At 49.1% G+C, this 20,493-nt stretch overlaps 1 long non-coding RNA gene across 1 annotated transcript; it reads right to left on the bottom strand.

Moving 5' to 3' along the window:
- Positions 1 to 3,186: 3,186 nt before the first annotated feature.
- Positions 3,187 to 20,228, bottom strand: LOC310900093. The gene is made up of 2 exons (XR_014584833.1): positions 16,364 to 20,228; positions 3,187 to 15,363 (listed from the first exon to the last, which is right to left on the bottom strand). It is a non-coding gene; the product is annotated as an uncharacterized lncRNA (long non-coding RNA).
- Between the last annotated feature and the right edge of the window lie 265 nt (positions 20,229 to 20,493).

Raw genomic sequence — 20,493 nt, 5'->3', positions numbered from 1 at the left:
GGGAAGGCAAAATCTGGAGGAAAAAGCCATCCAAAATCTGGAGGAAAGAGCTGTAGGGACCAACATAGCCTATGCCTGAATGTTGTTTTCCTGCCCAGATACTGTCCCTACAGGAGTTCCTCCCAAACGCTGCTGGTCAGTGGCACAGAACAGAGGGGGCCACATGGGAGCTCCACGCTGACCCTCAGCCTTCCCCAAAGCTGCGCTACCAGAGGAACAGTCACCCAGAGGAGAAGTGGCTTGTGTTGCTCCTCGGTGATTTGCTGGGGCCCCTTTGGGAAGTGGTGAGAGAGGCTGAGGGACTCTCTGGTCAAGCCAAGGTAATAAGAGCGGGTGAGATGAGGAGAAGGGGACCGTGAAAGCCAGTTTCCAGTGAAATCACTTGTTTTCTTTGATGGGAAGCTGCTTTCTTATCTCCTAAATCCACATTCCTTTTCTGAAGGACAGGAAGGTTCCTTTTCTGTCCTTCAGAAAAGTTCCTTATGCAGAGCTGGGATCTCATTCCTCAGCCAGGGGAAGAGGACAAGGCACTAAACTCTTTGGGGATAAGCTGTCACACACAGAAGAAGGATCAGGGGAATCCTGCAACTCGCCCAAGTGGAAGGGAAGGGGTGGGAACCCAGTGGTACAGTTTTATATCGAGTGGACAGGTCTGTCTGGTAACCCGTGGGCTTAATCCCGTGCAGAGACTGAAGGATATGTCAGCCGTGACTGAAATAGAAGCTAAGTGGGAGGTACAGAGCCCTGGATCCAGAGTAGCTAGCTTTTACAGGAGATGTCTTTGGTGCTAAAATTTGTATCACTAAAATTCTTGATTCCTAGGAAAGAGAAAGTACAAGAATATTGGACTAAGAAGGAGGGCAAAAGAGAAGAAAAAATAAAGAAAAAAGAGAGGGAGAAGGAGGGAGAGATTGCAGAATTTCAGGGTCATGTCCTCATCTCTTTCTGTTGGGCTCCAACTTTTTGATAGCAGTCATAATTTCCACATGAGAAGCTGATAGTTGAAGAAGCTCTTTTGTTTCATAGGTAAAATGAAAGTATCCCCATGAAAATAAAAGAAGCAGGGTTTTCCTTTTCTGTGACTTCTCCATGCATTAGAGAAACATCCTCAGCTCTCAGGAAACAAAAGCTAACATTTCTTTACAAAACTGGAAGGCGCTTTGCAGTGGGAATAAAACCACTTCCTGGGGAGGGGAAGCAGAAAGGGAGGCACTGATTTCTTCTCCCTGGTCGCCAATGGCAGGATGCGTGGGAACAGCACCAAGCTGTGCCAGGGGAGGCGCAGACTGGACATCAGGAAACATTTCTTTACCAGCAGAGTGGTCAAATGCTGCGACAGGCTGCCTAGAGTTGGCTGATGCCCCACAGCTGTCAGTGTTCAAGAGGCATTTGGAGAATGCCCTCAGTAATCTGCTTGAACTTCTGGTCAGCCCTGAAGTGGTCAGGCAGCTAGAGGACATGATTTTGGAGGTCCCTTCCAACTGAGCTGTGCTGTTCTGTTCTGTTCTGTTCTGTCCTATGGTCTGGGTCTGATCTGCTTTAACCCTCAATTTACTCTAAGGAGCTTATTGCTTTCATTCTCTGAAGCTGGTCGAGCAGGTGCAGGTCGCAATGCTGTGGCTGTGAATATATGGGGGGGCCCTAGCCTAGGCCCTGGGCTGGCCGCTGGAGGATCTCACCAGGACAGAGAGAAATGCTGTGCATATGTCTACTGCCGGGCTATGTATGCCCATTAGTCTGCCAGAAAGAGGAAAACAGGTAAAGGGCCTCGATTCCGTATCCCCGTGTGGCACTGATTCACAACATCTCCAGAAATAATCTAGCCCCATTAGTGAGGATCATTGGGTAGCTCTAATTTACATCAGAGAACCCAGTGCCCCATGACTGGTGACACCAAAGGTGCTTTAAGGCCACCTCTGTCCTTGGACTTAATACGTACACAGAACATAGCCGAGATTAAGGGTCTGTCTCCCTCTGTGATAAATAGCCACTTTTATGGGACTGTGGCCACGAGTCCAATTTAACACTATAAAGTAATTTTCTGTGACAATTCATATTCCAGCATCGTCACTCTCATCTTCCTCTCTATCTGATATTTTTTAGTGTTTGGTATCGTGCCTAATACAGAGAGATTGCAATGAACTGGATGAGACATTTAATAAAGGAGATGTCTGGAAAATGAGAAGGTTTTTTATCTCTGAAAAAGTCTTCCAGTGATTTGTTGGAACATCCTATTTCAGAATGGGCTTGGCTTAGAAGGGCCACAGTTGTATGATTTGTCCTCAGTAGAAATTAGAGCCTCTCCGTATTTTTATGAGGCTGAGTGATTAGTTTTTGAGTTATTCATTATGGACTGCTGAACCTCTCAGGACTCCATGAGCTCTTTATGAGCCATATAAAAGGATGCAGACTCTCTAGCAGAGACGAGAAATTCCCAGGAGAAGAGAGATTTGGAACAAAAGTGAGATGGACAGAAAGAGATGGAGAAGGTAAACTTCTAAAGCCTGGAACAAAAGCAGGTTCTTTAACAGCCTGACAACTATCTAGACTCCTGCAAGTGAGGAGCAGAGCGGGCTGTACTGAGAATGTTTAGAAGAAAGCACAAGACTATCCTGCAGAGTTTTATTTCGTATCTGATTTGAAAGGCTTTATGTCAGCAGGAGAAGCCTGGAAGGTTTGTTTTCTAGGGCTTTCTCCAACCCGTGACCCTGAAAGAAATATGCCTGCTACCTTCAGTGGACCCACGCATGTTATTGACTTGCAGGATGCTCTCCAAAAGAAGAGTCATTTGTTCAAAATAGCCTGTTTACAACCAGCAGGACATAAAGATCAAACTGAAAAAAGCGCAAAATCACTCTTTCTGCAAAGCTACAAAACAATGAATTTAAAGAAAATGCACAAACAGAAACTGTATGTACTGTAACTGCCTCGGTAAATGCCTGGGTCTCTCAATAAATGCCTTTAGGATTTCGAGACTGGTTAGGAAAGGCATTGCATAGCAAAGCTCTTTCTTACAAAGAGACAATTTCATAAATGCCACCTGCTGATTGGGAACTTGGCTAAAACTTCCTGGGCTCCACGTGTCTTACAGGATGCAGCTTATTTTCCTACCTGGAAGCAAAGTCTGGTAGAGCTGCACGTTAAATGGAATGGAACAGGGCCAAAGCTGGCTAAATAATGGAAATGTATTTGCGAATATTTATTCAGGCAAAATATTGCCAAAATTCACAATATTATTGATAATGAATTATTTAACCGGCTCCAGACAAACACTCCGACAGGATCCCTGGCTGTGCCGTTCTGCCAACACACATCATGCGCATACAAGCGCTCCCTCGCAGTCAGTGCCGAAGCTCGCTCAGCTTGCCGGTATCCGAGCAAGGAGCGGGCTCTGCTGCTGTCAGCTGGGTCAGTTTCGAAGGACTGATAATGACGGCTCAGGCAGGGACGGGCTGAGGCAGGGATGCAGGCAGAGCTGGATACGTCGGTGGGGATGCACGGTTCGCCGTCTGGGACAAAGCCAACTCCAAAGGGCTGTGTCTGTGCTCTCTCTTCAGTCCATCTCCTGTTTTCAGGCAAGCTTTCCACAAACACAAGTTCAGGCCTCCTCAACATCTAAAATTTCTCCTTCGGCTTCGGATCCCGGCGCTGCCCGTTGGGGTACCTGCAGCGTTGCAGGCGGCAGGCCCGCCGTGCGGCCGTGCAGACACACGCGGTGCCGCGCGTAGTGGCTGCAGGTGCTTGTGCTCCTGCACGCAGCGTCAGCCCGGCGTGCGTGCGTCTCCTCCCCATGTCAGCGGCAGTTCACCAGCCGTGTTTTCTCCCTTTGGCCGGAGGACGTCTGCCTGGGCTCCCGCCCAGATCTGCTCTTTAAGGGCAGAGGCAGCGCTAAGCGAGGAAGTTGTGCATATTTCAGGCAGGTTTAGGGACGTTTGTTCCAGACAGAGCCTGCTTGTTGATCTCACTTGTCGTTCTTCCACATAACACACACAGCTCAGGTCAGCCCTCTCCTCTCGGCCCTGGCCTGCTTGTGCAGAGGCTGCTTCCAGCCCGGGTCATGCGTTCCCCCCTCTCCCTCCCACCACTGCCAAGCCTGTTCCCTCCATGCGGGTTTAATGAGAGGCCCACCATGGCAATCAGAGCCCTCCAGTCACCGCTGAAGCCAAGGTCAAGCCCGGGGCAGGAATTGTCCACAAATACACACACCAGAGCGAGGGGAAGGAAAGAACAATAAGAGGCATTTACTTGCAATGTACTTGAGTGCTTGAGAGAAGCTGTCCCCCCAGATTGCTGAGTCAGCAGTGGCTGACAAATTAGTCAACAGGATGACTGGGCCTCAGCTCCTGGCAATTAGCATCGACAAAGCTTTGTGTGTGCCTCTGTGTTTTCCCATTAGCTGTGGCTTGCACGCCCGCGGAGGGAGGAGGGATTGGGGAAGGAAATGGCTTGCTTTGACTTCGCAAACACATGGAATTTGCATTCCCAAGGTCGCGCAGCAGTCATTTGGCTTCCTGTTTCAGCATCTTTGCAGGCTGTAGCCGTTATGAATAAAGTCTGCCGAGAGCCTCTGAGGAGGGAGGTGCATCAACACAGCTGGAGGAAGGGTGGGCCCTGAATGGCAGCAGCAGAGGCGCTTTCGATTAGGAAGGGTGTAGTTTAACTGACCTGCTTGGCCAGCAAAACCAAGTAATATTGGCAACAGTCAGGTAGAGGAGTTTACTGGGGAGAATGGGATAGCTAATACCCATATTCAGTGTTAGAAGAAGAAGGGTGTCACAGATCTAGAGTGAGCGGATTTGGCAGAGCTCAGTGATGAAACGATAGATGGAGACAGAGGGGGATCAGCACTGGAATAAAAGGGGATTCTGCAGGTCAGGAGTTCAGTGTCTTGTCAAAGGGATTCGGGAAGCCAGGGGCTAAAAGGTGGGGCTGCAGGTCAGGATTAAGCTGAACCTAAGAGCTGAATTCTGTCACTGCTTGGCAGAGGTCACTGCCTCCAAAGCAGGCTGCAGGGGTCACGGCCCACGCTGTGAACAATGACATTTCCTGGATTCAGCTCCACTGGAACTACAAACACACTTTGTTGTTAAAATCCTGTGAATCTCCTCTTGCCTTTCCGATCTTCCACACCAGGTCACCAGTGCTCTCAGACAGGGTGTGAGTTAAAAGTATGCAGAAGGCCCTGGAGGAGAGGTCAAGTCCATCTGCTTTTTTAACCTTCCCTTCATCCACTGCACATATCCCTCCCTGGAAAGTCCAACTCTGCCATACCATCATCCTCATTCCCAGTGGGCTGGTCACTGTGGTTTAGGGAAAGTCCAGCTGTGCTCCCAGCTCTGAAAGGCCCAGCTTTGACTTAGGAGGGCTTGGTGGGCATCTTTCTGGGTGCTGGGAGACCTGCTGGTCTGCACTGAGGCTCTCTCAAAAGCTGAGCTCAGCTGAGAGCAGCAGAAGCGTCCCAGCTCTCAGTCCTGTTCACAAGGGTGTATAAAATACAAGGCAGTCTTTATATCCACAGCATGCTCCTGTGCTGAGTGCAGCTGGAATCCCGGGGCCGCAAATCCTGCTGCTGAGAGCCTAGCAACAAGTGGATGTACCTGCTTAAGCCTTTAAGGATGGGTTAATGGAGGTGTAAGTCGGTCAGAGTGTTTTATTTTCCGAGTTCGTTGGGTTTCTTTCTAGGAACCGTAATGCTCGGTTTGTAAGCCTTTGTATCCACAGTCGAGCAGAGCCATATCCCTTTACACTCCCGTGTGCCGTGCTGACCCTGAGACGGGTCATTCCCGCTTCGCTAGCAGGCGAGCGGCCTCGGCCTGCCTCCTGTTATCGTCGTCCCACACCAAGCTTTCTGGAAATACCAGCTGGCATCTCACTGCATCGTTAGGTGTCTGAATAGCTTCTGAATCTGGGTCTCTCTTCCTCTGTGCTTCAATTCTTCCCCCACAAGAGGGTCTAACTGTGGTTTGTGTCAGGGTGGGCTCTGCTGTAGGCCCTCACGGGCTCCAGGCACGAATGTGGCCGCTGAGGAGCTGTGGCCACCCGGTGCTCCTGCCGAGCTGTGGGGTCGGGCCTTCCTTCTGCGCCTCGGACACGGCGGCGTCACACACCACTGGGCTGTGCCTGACCATTGCCGCTGGGTCTGAGCTTCAAAACCATAACCTGTGCCTTTCGCCACCCTGCCAGCCCACAGGAAGCAAATCCACTTCATCCAGGCCTCGAAGCACTGCAGACGCACAGAAAGGACGGAGAATTGCGTGGGCCTGGAGTTCTGCGGTACCAAGAAATGTCACACAGAGGCCTTGTTGCTGTGGCCTTGCACCTTGCAGAAAAAATCAGGGCTGTCTAACCTTGTTTACACATGTAATTTGTCAGATATGGATGCCATGAGGAACCATGGACAAAGATCAGCTGAGTTCTGTCTCATTTAACCTTCCCGGTGAATGTCAAAAAGTGGGTTGGTTATTGCTTCATGACAGGCACTGGAGTTCAAGGCAGATTCACTGCCAATTCAGGCCCTCAGTTTTCGTTACAGCATTGTGCAACTCTTACCTCTGGTCTTTCAACAACAGATCTCAGGGATGGCCTTGTCTGGTGGCAGGATGGTACGGGAGGAGAGGGACTGCGTGTTTCTAGGACATGCCACTATTTGCATTCTGGGGTGCTGGTTCGTGGGAAATCTGCTTACCTTTTCTCAGCATCGTGCTTTGGATCTAGCTGCCAGAGCCAATTCCATTTCTGGGAGAGAAGCATCCAGGTCTCAGCGTGAGTGATACCACCAATACTGCTTCTCGTTGTGCTAAGCAGTGCCTGCATTCCCACCAGAAACAGAAGAAATGACATACCCGATGATAACTGTGATTCTCTGAGATGCTCTACTTCACATGGGCCTTGTGACTGTGTTGCCAGAACCCCCAGCCAACACAGCCACCAAGCTATAGGGGAACACAAAGTTTCCACTGCTCTGCTTTTTCTTCCCAACTTTGGAGTACCAGAACCACACAGATCTTGCACAGCGCTGCCAAACATAGTTGTTTAAAACATCCAGACATGTTCACAGGAGGTACATGTGTAACTGCAGCAAGATCCAGAGTTAGTGCAGCATTTGAAAGAACAACTGAAGGGTTGCCTCATCAGGACATCATAAGGAAAAATACATCAAAGACCAGGCAGTGCTCAGGTGTCATAAGGAGGACAAGGGTATCTAAGATACTATAACTTTGGGAGTTCTGCTGCCTCTGTCTGGCTGTGTTTTATTCCAAATGAGCTATGCTTCATGCAGGGAACAAGCTAAGGATGGGTACAGTGCCAGGGTACAGAATAATTTTAGTAATGCTGAGTTATGACAGATTTTTACTAGCAGTAATTCACATTGCTGTCCTGAGGCATGCTCCTAAAGGCAGCTGCTTTCAGGAAATGGCCTACAAATAACACTCTCCCTGTCTGGCTGGTACCCACTCTCTCTCCTCTGCTCTTCAAAGTGAATAGTTTTCTGATGGAAGGCACTAAGTTAATTTTGGAGTCTAAAAGGTACATGCAGGACAGGGCAAGTTGCTTTAACATAGCCCTGACATTATTCCTCCTGCCCTCCTGGAAGTAATGTGTCTGAGGAATGCAATGGCCTCTTTTCGGCGCTGGCAAGCGGTGCCATTCGTAGTGTTGATACTTGTCCCAGTGGGACTCAGGCTGAGAATTTTCCATCCTTCCCTTGCCCAGTTCATTTTGTCCAGAGTGCCAGAAAGCTGTCAAACGGCATTTTTGTAACTATCAATCTAGACTGGGCTGGACCTGGTGACACGGAGGTGAAAGGATCTGGAGTCTGTTTTCCTGTCCTGCTAAGCTAGCCAATATCTCCTTGTGCTTCGTCGGGGGGTTAGCTCTGATAATGTCAGTATGAATATTTTGCTGCCGTTTAGCTAATAGCTACATTTCCTGTTGCAAAATCATGTAAAGAGAAATAAGGGGAGAAAGCTGCCGTGCCAGGAGCCAAAGGCACAGCTCTGTCTGTTTTAAGGTGTGCTCGTTCCATAGCCCGGCTCTTTAATGTCAGGTCTGACATAAGGTTGTCTGACCGCGTCAAACAAACATGTCCCTGAAAAATATGTTTTTACAATCCAAATTGTTGAGATTATCATTTCACCATTTTTGTCCAGCTGTTTTTTGGTCTCGGATGCCATACGCAGAGCAGATCCAACTCAAAAAGAACACAAGGACTGCAGTATCTCAATGAGAAGCAGTTAACCCCCCTAATATCAATGGTAAAAATAATTAAGTCTTTCTGCTTCTCTAGTGTGTTCCATCTGAGGGTCTCAAAGCATTTTAACAAGCATTAATTAATTACACTTTTCGTCTCCTCCCTGAGGCTTTTTCTGTGCTGGAGGTGGTTCAGTCCAGTTTGGTAGATGTGGCTGTTGAAATCACAACTGATTCTCTAACCAGCAGTTAAAAACTGCCTCCAGAAATCTTCCTTTCTTACAACTGCTGCCCTTTCATCCCACAAGTGTGCTTCCCAGGCTTAGTTTGCTGGATGATTTCTCTTCCTCTGGCCTGTGCAGGCTCAGATCTGCAGGTCCCATCTCCTCGCTGTGCCCTGTGCTGGGTGGGCTGTGACCCTGGCACGACGCCCAGCAGCCGAACTGACCCGAGCCCCAGAACCACTGAAGTGTTAAAGACGCTTAAAGCCACTTTTGGCTTCCACAGCCTCCCCCCACCCCCAGTTTGACTGGGGGATCTGGGCTAGGAAGAAATGGAAAGAGAAGGGATAAGGATCACTCAGTGCAAATATTTGAAAAGTAAATATTTGGGTGAGCATTTTAATTTGAAATATGCCAAGTGTTTATGAAGAAAAGACAGAAATTGCTTCTCCCGTTGCTGAAATCCAGTCATTCTTAGAGTTGAGTAGGACAAATGTTTAACAGCACAGGGCAGCACTTGCACCCTCTTTTAAGGAAGGGAGGAATCAGATTATATCCAGCTGAAACTGGACAGGAAACTGAAGAAAATAGAAATTAGCTATCCAAACTGGAAGTCATTCATTGGGATTCATTTCCAATTTTAATGGAAATTATCAAATAATCTTTAATCATAATTAATATGTTGTATTATTTGACTTTTTAGAAACAGTAACAATAAAAATAGTAAAAGTAATAAATAAAGAGCTATGCTCAGTATGCAGCAAGCCTTGGGGCTTTTGTTGGCAAAGGAAACTGTTGAAATACTTTTGAATTGATATTTATGTAACATCTTTTGTCTTGGGGATCCCAAACTATATCACCAACTGCAGCATTGAAAAGCTTGTGAGCAAGGCAAGCCATATGTTGTTTTGTTAACAATATCGTTTTGGAAATCATCTGTAGCATTTCTAATTAGAAGTATGTAGTGGAAAGTATTTGATTTCATTAATTAGAGTTCAATACTGTGCATTCCTCACGTAGAAACCAAAGCAACTGGCACGTTATAAATATACTGGCATATAGAATAATAGGATGAATTAATAATTGAATAACGTGTACTGCTAACTGTGTATCACATGCTTCTTCCAGAGCAAAGTACTTTACAAAGGCTGGTGGTAATAAAGAATGATCCTTTCAGTTAATTAGAAATGTACGCTCTGTTCCTGAGATACACAATTATCATTCTTCGAATCCTACGGTTTCTTTGTGTTTAATGCATTTTACTGTCTGCATGTTACAGGTAACGTAACAAAAGGGATAAATTCAACTGTACACAGTCAGTGGCAACTTAGGGACAAATTCAAGTCTCTTGATCCTGTCTCTCCACACTGGAAACAGTGCTCCTCTCTGTTTCACTGGACAAGGAACACAGGGCTGGAAGAAAGGCTTATATAGGATGACCTTCAGGGTCATCCTCTCCTGTCCCCTGCCATCAGGGGAAACGTGTCCGATCGCGGCTTTTGTGCCTGTGACAAAGAAAGCATGAGTCACACTTCCCTGCTGGACACCAGGCTGCTCATTGAGACAGTTCAGGTCGCCTTGGAGAAAAAAGGAAAGGGTGGGCTCTTAATGCAGTTTGCAGTGGGAAAAGGCTGGCGTGGTTTGTGCTCTGGGATTAGAGGAGAATGGCAGCCTTCCAGGCTCAGGTGCTGGGAGTTTAAAATCCTGTTGCTGCTGAGTAGGGTTTTGCTCACAGACTTGGCTTCAGCCCTGTGCTTCCCGGCCATGTCAAACAGTACTTTGTGAAGGCTAGAAGGCTCCCTTTGTACACAGCAAAAGGTAAATTCAGCAAGCATCTTGTAAGAGTATCATGCAGATCACCTTTTAAACTGGTGCCTGACTTTAGTTAGGGTGAAGACAGGATTGGAAGATCATCCAGTTCATCCCTTGTTCCCAGAGAGGACAGCATTCCCGGCAGATGCTAGCTGAAATGTTCCTGAGGCTTTCTGATGAGAGACTCCACATCCTTCTTTTCCTCTTCATCAAAACAGCTATCGCCCCCCCAGCCACGATGTTGGGCCATCATGTCCCACCTCTGTGCTCTGTATGAGCTAGCCCTACCTGAAAGGTGTCCACAGGTCCCCGCGTGGGCTTGGTCCAGCTTGCCACAGCTTTATATCATATTAGTGGGTATGCACAGCCGTTAGCAAGGCCACAGTGGCAAAGTCCTCGCTCTGGGGGCTGGGCAGCCTCCTCAGTTTGTACCGACTCCCTGTGCAGATGTTTTCCTGCATGATGGCGCAGTGCTCAGCAGGCAGCCAGCGCACAGAAAGTAATCGATTCTGTAGGCACTTTTATTCTTTCTCGTTTTACTGTCGAGGGGATGGGAATACACAAAACTTGTGAGGATCTCACCCCCTTCTCACTGCCCACTGCAGAGCTGCTATCTACTAATCTATTTTCTCCTCATCATATAAATAGTTACAGAGCTAAAGCTCCCCAAACCTTGAAATGAATCACAGCGTGTAGCAGCATCGCTGATCGTGCTACTCATCGCTTTCGCTTCGATCCTCCCCACCTGGGTTCCTGGCTGCAAACTTTCAGAGCACGAGAGGAGCTGGAGCTGGATGGCAGGGACAGGCAAGAAGAGGGGGCAGCAGGGACGGGGAAGCAGCTGATTGACAGCAAAAGGATTGTAGGGACACTGATGAAGCTGGGAAAAGCACATGCAGTCACAGAAGCACTCTCCTACGGAATCTGGATCAGAATAATTATTTCTGCATACCGACATTTCTCAGCTGTCAGCTTACAGCTGTGAAATCCATTGGCAAGGTGTACGTCACTGTTTGTCTTCAGCACTACAAGCATCTGAAAAAACATCGAGCCTTCTAACGGTGCTAAACCCCTTGTCCGTAAGCTTAGGCTAAGGAAGACTGGAGAGGGAAGGTAGGGGGTGAAGTCTGGGTTTGGGTTCAAGTCAGGCTGAAAGAAAGGCCGATGCTGTCCTCATTCACTGAGCACCGCTCAGTGCACCGGAGTAGCAGGGGGCTGAGGGGGGAATGAGAGTGAAGCATTGTGTTGCTGCATTCCTCACATCTTTAGTTTGGAGTGCTGGCCTCTGCAATATTTATACTTAAATGCAGGTTTTTAAAATGCTGTTTATAAGAGGTGCTGGAATTAGCGATGTTGCTGTCGTTTCCCCAGCCGTGTTAGGAACACCTGCCTCTGCTTTGTGTTGCCCAGCGCGAGCTGGTGAAACTCTTACTCACCTGAGTGAGCGGTTGGGGCAATCAAAGTATATCGAGTCTTTATTTTCCTTTCTAAAGTTAGATCTTATCAAACGTCAGATGTGATGTCATGGTGCTCTGTGATCTTCCTCGCTTCATCCCTGCATGTGCTCAGACGCAGATGGAGCCCCGAGGGGCTGCCCGAGCCCTGCTGCTGTGTCAGAGCTGTTCCGAGAGAGCTGGGTCTGTCTGTGGGGCCCAAGGAGGATTCCCCGTCTGAAGATGCTTGACCGAAGCAGGCTGGAGGGGATAATCGGGCACTAACCTCTCCTTCTCCCATCCCCCTGCTTGGACAGCCATGGGAACTAATAGGCCTTTTCCTGCCTAACGTCTCTGATTCACAAAACTTTCTGTGGCGGATGCGGTGCCAGGAGGCGGAGGGGTTATTCTGGGGCAGATTCCTTTTCATTTGTTTTGTTTTCCTCTTTCTATAGCAGTGTGGCAATCCCGGTCCTGGCAGCGGCGATGCCCCGAGGGCAGGGAGAGGAGCGGCTGCAGAGGCCAGAGAGGATTCATCTGGCTGTGCGTCCTCTCCGGCTGCGCACCAGCTGGGGCCGGGGCAGAAGTGCCTCCGGCTCATTCAGTGTTGACCCAAGGTTATTTTTAGCTCCTTAATGCTCTTTCGAAGCCCCCCGGAGCTTATTTCTCTCCGCCTAGCAAATGGCGCTTTGTGAGCTACTCAGCCACAGGTTAGAAAGCGCTGAAAAAAGAGTCAAAGGGCAGCCAGAGCAGGTACTCCTAGGAGAGAGGCACTTGAGAGGTCAGGAAATGCCTGGGACGGGGGTAGGAGCCCCTCCGTGCGGCTGGGTGGTGGGGCTCGGGGCTGGGAGAGCGCTTGGAGGCGGCACAGGAGGAAAGAGGACAGGGTAAAGGAAGAGCAGGAAAAGCGATGGGGAGAAAGGATAAGAAGAGATGTTGTGGTATACCAAAGGAGCTAAGTGAGGTGAAGGGGGATGTGCGCTGCTGGAGCATGGCTGAGAAAAAGAGGGAAGAGGAACGGAGAGCGTTTTGTACTTCCCTCACACTGTGAATCTGGGCATCTCTCACCAGAGGGCTGTGGGCTTCCTCACCCGCGGGGCTGCCTCCTTGCCAGGGGCAGGGCCACAACTACCTACTGCCTTCTCACCGGGGTGGGAGCTCCCCTCTGTAACACGCTCCAGGTGACCCTGCTTGAGCAGGGGGTTGGATTAGATATCTCTGGAGGCCCCTTCCAACCCCAGCTATCCTGTGATTCACATGAAAGGAGGAGGATGCTTCTTGGAGAAAGGCAGCTCTCAGTTGCAGAAAGAGAATCAAGGCAGCCAGCGTGGAGAGGCTTTCCTGGGGAGCTGTGCACAACCTGTGCTGGCTCCTGCCTGGGAGAGAATCAGGTGAGGTCTTAAGCTGGGACCAAACCCTAGGAATATGGCCAAAACAGGAGCTTAGGATCTAAAACTCACCCGTACCCCGCACTGGTAGAAAGCGCTGCGGCTATCACTCAGGCAGTAAGTAGAGTAACAACTGCTGAGGTGCTCAGCTGCTGAGGGCCTGAGTACGGGGGACCCCGAGGGCCCGTGTCATCTCTGCCTGCACGTGGCAGTGTGTCTGCCTGTGCATTTGTAGGTTTGGCAGTTTCACGTGCTGGATTTGAGCTTTCCAGGCTATACAGAACATATCCTCACTGTGCCCCCAGGAGGAGGGGTTGCGCCTCACCGTCCTCCTCCTTCCCAGCTGGGGAACCGACCTGCTCCTGTGCGAGGCACGGCGAGCCTTTCCCCATTGCCCTTCCATGGGGTGAGGAACCTGCTCGCGCTTCCCTTCCCTCGGGGGGGACCCGCAGAGGAGCATTTGGGTGCTCCGTTGGTTACTGTAGCAGCCTGGATGCTTTCAGCCAGGGCAGAAATAACCTGCCCAAAATAACACGGCTCCCTCTCCGCGCCGTCCCCACCTCCTCCCCGTAGCTGCTCTTTACAGTAGCTCCTTCTCAGCTTTCCGAAGCCCCAGCTGCGGGTGCCCGTCTCAGGCAGGGGAAGCGGGTTGCCTGGATACAGTCCCTTTGATGAGCAGTGCAGTCCCCCTGGAAATCAGGCTGCTGCCCGCCCTCCCCCTTCCTTCCCTTCCCCAGCACTGCTGCTGAGTGTGGAAGATGGATTTGAGTCCCTCGAGGGCTTTCGGATGCAAAAAAAGGGAGAGGGGGAAAGAAGGCGAAGCGTGGAGGATGTCAGCATTCCCCCTCTCCAAAAAGGAACAGAAGGAGGGCCAGGAAGCTGCCCTGCCCTGTGCTGGAGGCTGGAGGCATGAAGCTGGTGCAATCCCGTGGAAGTGGATCCCACACCTGAACTGAGCCAAGAAGCCGCTCCGAAACGTGCGTCACGAGCAGTGATGTTGGCTCTAATTGACACAGTCCAGCAAGGGCAAGCCCAGTGAGGTTACCCAGCTGTCAGGGTAATCATCGCTCTGAAAATGAAGTTGCACAGAGAGGGGCAGAGTTGGGGAGGGATAAAATGATTCCCATTCCTCCTGGCCTGTCTTGCTGCACAGTTTCACAATTACACAGCTTCCTTTGCACCAGACAGCTTCCTTTGGCTCGTGCTGCTAGAAAAATTGGCTAATGGGGAAAGGCACCGTGATGCGCCTAGAGGTGTCTAAGCCATAAGCACCACAGGGAAGTGTTCAGATTGCTTCAGAGGGTCTAACCAGGACAAATATGAGAAAGATGAAAGAACATTTACTATCAAAATCAGAAGAAATATTAATGTCAGTCTTTTTTTGCTTGTTTTATTTCATTTTTCTCAATGCAAAAGGCCACGCTTGTTCCATTTCTGGATAACAAGTACGCACACTGAAAATCCTTACAAAGGAGAATTCCTCAGCAACATTACAAAGGAAAATTCTGTACTTGAAAGCTATATTACAAAAAGCACTCTCATACTCAACCCATCTGTCTTCAGTGCTGCGTCCACCTTCCCCGTAAGCATCCAACTGGAGCCAATTCCAGAGAAAGGTAGCAGATGAAAAGTAAAATACAAATGTTATTTCAGAACCAGAAGGAGAAAAACAAATCCCTACACTAGGGCTCATTTTCTGGGGATGCCCTGCCAGGAGCTCTGTGTCCCCTCGCTCGGGCAGGGAGGCGCGGTGGCAACGCCTCCGCCGGGGCTGGTGCTGCATGGTCTCGGTGGGAGGTGGGTGTCTCAGTTTCACAAGCCTCACTCAGGGCTCTGTCGAACCAAAGGAGCATTTCGCGTTCCCCAAGAAAAGCAGTGGCCACCCACTGCAGTTTGGCTGGCACTGGTGGTTCCAGTGAGAAAGTCTCTTTCACTGGCAGTCATCTGCATTCTGCACTGCTTTCGGCTTCCTCGTGCACTCAGAGCACGGCCCCTGGTGCAGAGCTTTGGGGTGAGCAGAGCACGGCACAATGCACGGATGACAGCAGGGCTTGCTGCTCTGAGAGGGATGGTTGCAACCTTTCAGCCACGTTAAGATAGAAAAATGCATTCCTGGACACTGTCATGCCACGGTAATCTGAAGTCATCCTGGGCTTTGACAGCTTCCCTGTGGTGCATACTGATGTGCCAGTGAAAACAGGTCCCAGCCATCAGGGAGACTTCTGTCAGGCCTGCCATTCTCCCAGGTCTCTCCCTTCAACCCATCGTCAGCACCTCGGTCTTCTCTTGATGCAGTGCTGGAGAGTCACAGGCGGGCAACTGTGGGTTAAGGCATTCAGCTGCATCATGCAAGTCAAAAAAAGATAAACCACAAAGCTGGGATTCATCCCTGTATAACAAATGCCGCAAGCCATGCCTTCTTGCTCGTCCTTCTATTAATCCCATATGAATATCAAGTAATGAAAGTGGCAAGGCAGAACTTCACAGCACCCAGCAAGTGAAAAGCCCCGGAGCAATTGCCACTAAGATCTCTAGGATGCTCCTAGGATGTGTGGGGAGGCTTCTCAGGGCAAAAATCCTGACGGAAGGGAAGGGAAGGGAAGGGAAGGGAAGGGAAGGGAAGGGAAGGGAAGGGAAGGGAAGGGAAGGGAAGGGAAGGGAAGGGAAGGGAAGGGAAGGGAAGGGAAGGGAAGGGAAGGGAAGGGAAGGGAAGGGAAGGGAAGGGAAGGGAAGGGAAGGGAAGGGAAGGGAAGGGAAGGGAAGGGAAGGCGAGGCGAGGCGAGGCGAGGCAAGGGAAAAAGGAGATAGTACATATCTCTGACAGGGGCAAAGAGGATACATAGATGGGAATTTCTTTCTTTAATTTCAGAAATTAGGATTAATCAGCGCATAACTGGATGATACTGATGGGACTTTTTAACAGTGACATCTCCTCTGCTTCATTTTCCTCTGCATCAGACAGTGAAGTCAAGAGAGCAGATATAGATCTTGTTGAGAATTGGGGTCTGACTGAGGAGGGGAAAGGAAAAAGAGAGAGAGGAGTCTAATCACAGGTTCTTTTTTTGCATTTTTCTCTCATTCGTATTTCAAAGACAGAGAAAAAGAGAAAGACACATATAGAGAAAGAGAGCGTGAATCATTTAACATGAATTTTGCCTGAATGAGGACTGACATAAGTGTGTGAAATGGGAAGGAAATGTATGAATAATGCAGAGCAAGGCTCTGTGCAGACGGAAGACTGTTATTGTGTCCCTGTTTACAGCTTCTGAAAGCACAATCAAATAGATATGGAAAGAGTGCAAAAAGCCTGCATGGTCACCTCACGTTGAAAAGGTGTTAAAATACATTGCAGATCACGACGTAGCACCTTTCAATCACTGCACCAAATTCACTCCTCTGCTCACAAAGGAGAGACAAAGGAGAGGAGCCGGCGTTCCTTTAAGTCAGGAGCGAGTGGCAGTTGGCTTTGTTCCCTGCGCAGGTTGGGCTCCTCTCCTCCTGCCCGGGCTGCGGTGGCTGCTGCCGTAGGCTGATGGAGAATCACGGGCCGCAGGGGGAGATCGTACCCCGAGCAGCTCTGCCTGGGAGAAGGGTTGCCAAAACGAGAGAAAACAGATAAATATATATATATATATACTTAATGAGGGGGAGCCCTGCAACAATTCGTACCTGCCCTCCCGCTCCTTTACGCAGTGCAGTTGGTGCGAGGAGCAGGACTCATTTCTTATGCCTTTTATGGGAGGAAGCATGGCTAGAAACTAGCGTGTTCTCCTGGGACGCTGGGGACAGCTGGTTTCCATTTGTGGTCCTGCCACTGGCTGGCTTTGGCCAAGCATCGTCATTTTTGTGCCACTGGTGAAGCATTTTGAAATCTAACAAAAAGCAGCATGTAAGAGCTGGATATTAATACTGATTACTCTAAGAAGCCCATCATCATACCGTGTGGTCTCTTGCATTCTGTAATTAAGGCACACTTCTGCCCTAAGGAGGGCATTCTTATTCCTTCCCATGCTTTAGACCACTTCTGGATGGAATTTGCAATAATTTCCGAGGTAGCCTGTTGGATCTCCTCCGTGTGCTTGGTGCTTGTCCAAATCATAGTCCGTGAGTTCATCTAAGTGGCGATGGGAGATTCTGGCCGTGCCGTGGGCCTCAAGAATTCAGTAGCAGCACAACTCACGCAGTCACCCATAGCTGCTGAAGGTTTCCCAGAAAGCTTTAAGGAAGAAGGCTGACCTACTGAATGACTCTTTCTCTAATTTATTGCTCTATTAGACTAGCAAGAGATATAATACGGCATTACATGGGTCTGTGGAGGTGGCTGAGCTTGGAAGATGTTCAGATTTTTGGACAAAAGACAGAAGCTTACCTGGAGGTCTAAGGAAGGGCATTGTAAAGAAGGAATCTGGGGAGAGATAGAAAGGAGATAGGCGGCAAAGCCTGGGCACTGGGGAAAAAAGAAAGGGAAATTCAGAAAGCCTAACGTTAAAATTAGAATTAAAAAAAAAAAAAAGAAGAGGGAAGAGGCAGGGTATTTGAGGACAAGAATGTAAGAGACATGAGAGGGCTTGGAACAGAATGAAACTCTTTGTGGAATTAACCTATTTGTCAGAGAAATACTCTGCGTGCAAATAGGCATTCTCGTATTCAGCCTATCTATCTAGCTGACCCAGTACGATATAAAAGGAGAGCCTGTGAAAAGCCCTACTTGACACAGAGACACGCACAGTTCTAAGTACAGCGCTACAAGCAGCCAGCGTGGAGAAGCAGCGATGCAGATACGCTGCAGTGATGAAAATAAATGTGCCTGCAACTTCAGGGATGGAAAATGCACATTCCACCTTCTGCCTCCTACAAATCTGGTGCAGGCTTTCATCAGCCAAAAGAAGCAGCGGGTCTGAGTCAAAACCTGTCTGCTTTTGGTTCCTCACCTCACCCTTACCCATTTCCCCTGGGTGTGCAGGAAAAGGAGAGGGCAGCAGGGACTGCCATATTTTCAACACAGTGTGTTTCGGTGGTGTTATTAAAGCGTCCTCCATTTGCTTTTTGTCTTTTCACCTTGAAATGGGAGCTGCAGGTGCTGTGTGCTGTGCAGCTGCTGCACATGATGAGAAGTGACAGGGCGGTTCAGTCTCTGGGGTCCTTTCAGTCCACGGGCTCCCTGCTGAGAAACCCAGCAAGGTGGGCAGTTGGGCTGACATTTTTCCCTAAGTTGTTCTGACATATCTCCCCCAAGGAAACGTACCGGTGCCCCCTAACACGTATCATGCAACCCCCCTGGCTGCATCAAGTAGCATTTACTTCTGGTCACTGATAATCTGAGCTGCAAACAAATCAGGAGCCGAAATGAGAAAGGCTCCCCGCCGTGGCCTGCTCAGCACTCCCGACAGGCCTGGGGAGGTGGGTGTGTAGCAGGTGATGGGAGAACAGGCCACGCTCTTTTCAGCTGGGCTTTGAGCTCTTTTGAGGGAGGACGGTAGGAAAAAATGGCGATTAGTGTCTTCTGGAGAGAAAGACAGCAAGATTTAGGCCTGAATTAGCAGCTCTAAAATGCAGTGAGATCAGCTACTTCCACAGAGACCGTGCGATGCTGCAAAGACAAATCATGCCAGCAGCAGTCTTTGTGTAAAAGTTACTTAGGATCCTCTTGCCATCTTCCCCTTTCTTCATACCTATATACTCAATTCCTCTGCTTCACTGCGCTCTGAGGAGCTATAGAGAAGCACTTCCTTCCCCGACATTGAGTTAGACTGCCATAATGTGGGCCTGGAATACATCATGGCCATTTCTCTACTCCTACAATTAATTTACAGTTCATATTAGCTACCTATAAAAGAAGATGAGGAACAGTGAATCCGGCTTTTGAAAATGAAGAACATCACTGAATCTACCTCTGCGTAAATGAAGAACTATCTTGAGACCGTCTCCTGTAAAGGAAGATATATTACACCGAATCCAGGCTCCCACATGCTTTAATAGAGTCAAATTGTATCGATCCTGCCCCTCTCATGCATGGGAAAGCACAGCCAGACTTCTGGGGCAGGAAGGCCTGCCACGCAGGGTCCCCACTGTATCGAACCTGCCCCTGACTTTCCAGGCCTAACAGTGAGAAGAATTGTGTACAAACCTGTATTAGCTGGCGAGCCACACGGTGTCCAGCCCTCATACACATGAAGGCCGTCACTGAATCACCTCCACGTGCACGGCGAGCCAGGTTCAGTCAGTCTGCTCTTCCAGAAGGTGAGCCTTATTCAGTCCAACACACCACCCATTTTAATGAAGGCTGAGGTATTGATCTCCCCAGTAAATCAAGGTGAGATCTGTGGATTCCTCCCAATAAACGATGGTGGCTGTATCGATTCTCTCCTTCCCACCCCCCATAAGTGAAAGCAAGACATATTAGTTCCTCCCCATTAAATGAAAGCGAACTGTATTGAGGCCGCCCCCATAAATAAAAGGTGGGCCATGCTGACTTAGACCTTAACCACATAAATGGAGGTGAAATGTATTGATTCCATCTCCTGTAATTGAAGGAGAGCTGTATTATGGTCCTCCTTCCAACATAACTGATGGCAAAGCATATTGATTTCATCATTCTGAAGTGAAAGGTTAGTTTTGTTGAATATCCCCAAAATATCTGAGGGTTAGCCACACAGAACTTAGTACCTTATCCAGAAATTTCTCAAGATCTGTTAGTTATACATTGAGGCTTTCACTGCAGTTGGATGACAGAGGTGTTTTACTGCTTGAAAGCTCTGGGCACAAGATGAAGTGATGAGACACCAGGGTTTCTGTGAAGGGACGCGATGGCTAAGCAGAAGGCTTCCTAATTCCAGCGCTTGCGTTTGTGTGGACAACTTGCATTTAGGCAAGTTCCCTATCCTTCACATGCCTCTTCTCCGCAGTAAGGATAATGATCTTCCTGTGACATTAGGTGGTAGAATAGATTTATTCGTGCCTGTCTACAATGTTCTCTTTGCTAATGGGACCAAATAAGTCCTGGAGACAGCAGTGGAAGTGGATGGAGCGCTATAGGGCAAAATGGTTCAAAAATAAGGTGCGCTGTCCGTGCCCTGTGACATAGGAGAGGCTAGGCCTACACACTGCAGATAAATAATTAGCAGTAGCTGCCTGGAGCCTGCGGTGATCTTTGCTCTTAATTATTCCTGCTCCTTCCTACTCCTCTCTACTAACAGCACTGCTTTTAATTGGTCTTTGCTGATGGGAAAGATACCAAAGGTGCCTCACCTCAGAGCCATGCAGTGGTTCAGGAATTCAGTGGTTCAGGTAGCGACTGTTTTAAAGGAAGGCAGCAGGGATGGCGCACGTCTGCAGGGCAAAACAGCCAGGCTCTGCTGCACCCCTCTAGCAGATCACATCCAGCCCAGCACAATGATAAAAAACAGGACAGGGCAGGGCTGGCTGCTGGTGATGTGAAATACAGGGGAT

The sequence above is a fragment of the Anser anser genome (assembly GCF_964211835.1).
Source record: "Anser anser genome assembly, chromosome: 5".
NCBI lineage: Eukaryota > Metazoa > Chordata > Aves > Anseriformes > Anatidae > Anser > Anser anser.
Note: the sequence above shows the minus strand (reverse complement) of the source record. Positions and strands in the feature narration are given on the sequence as shown.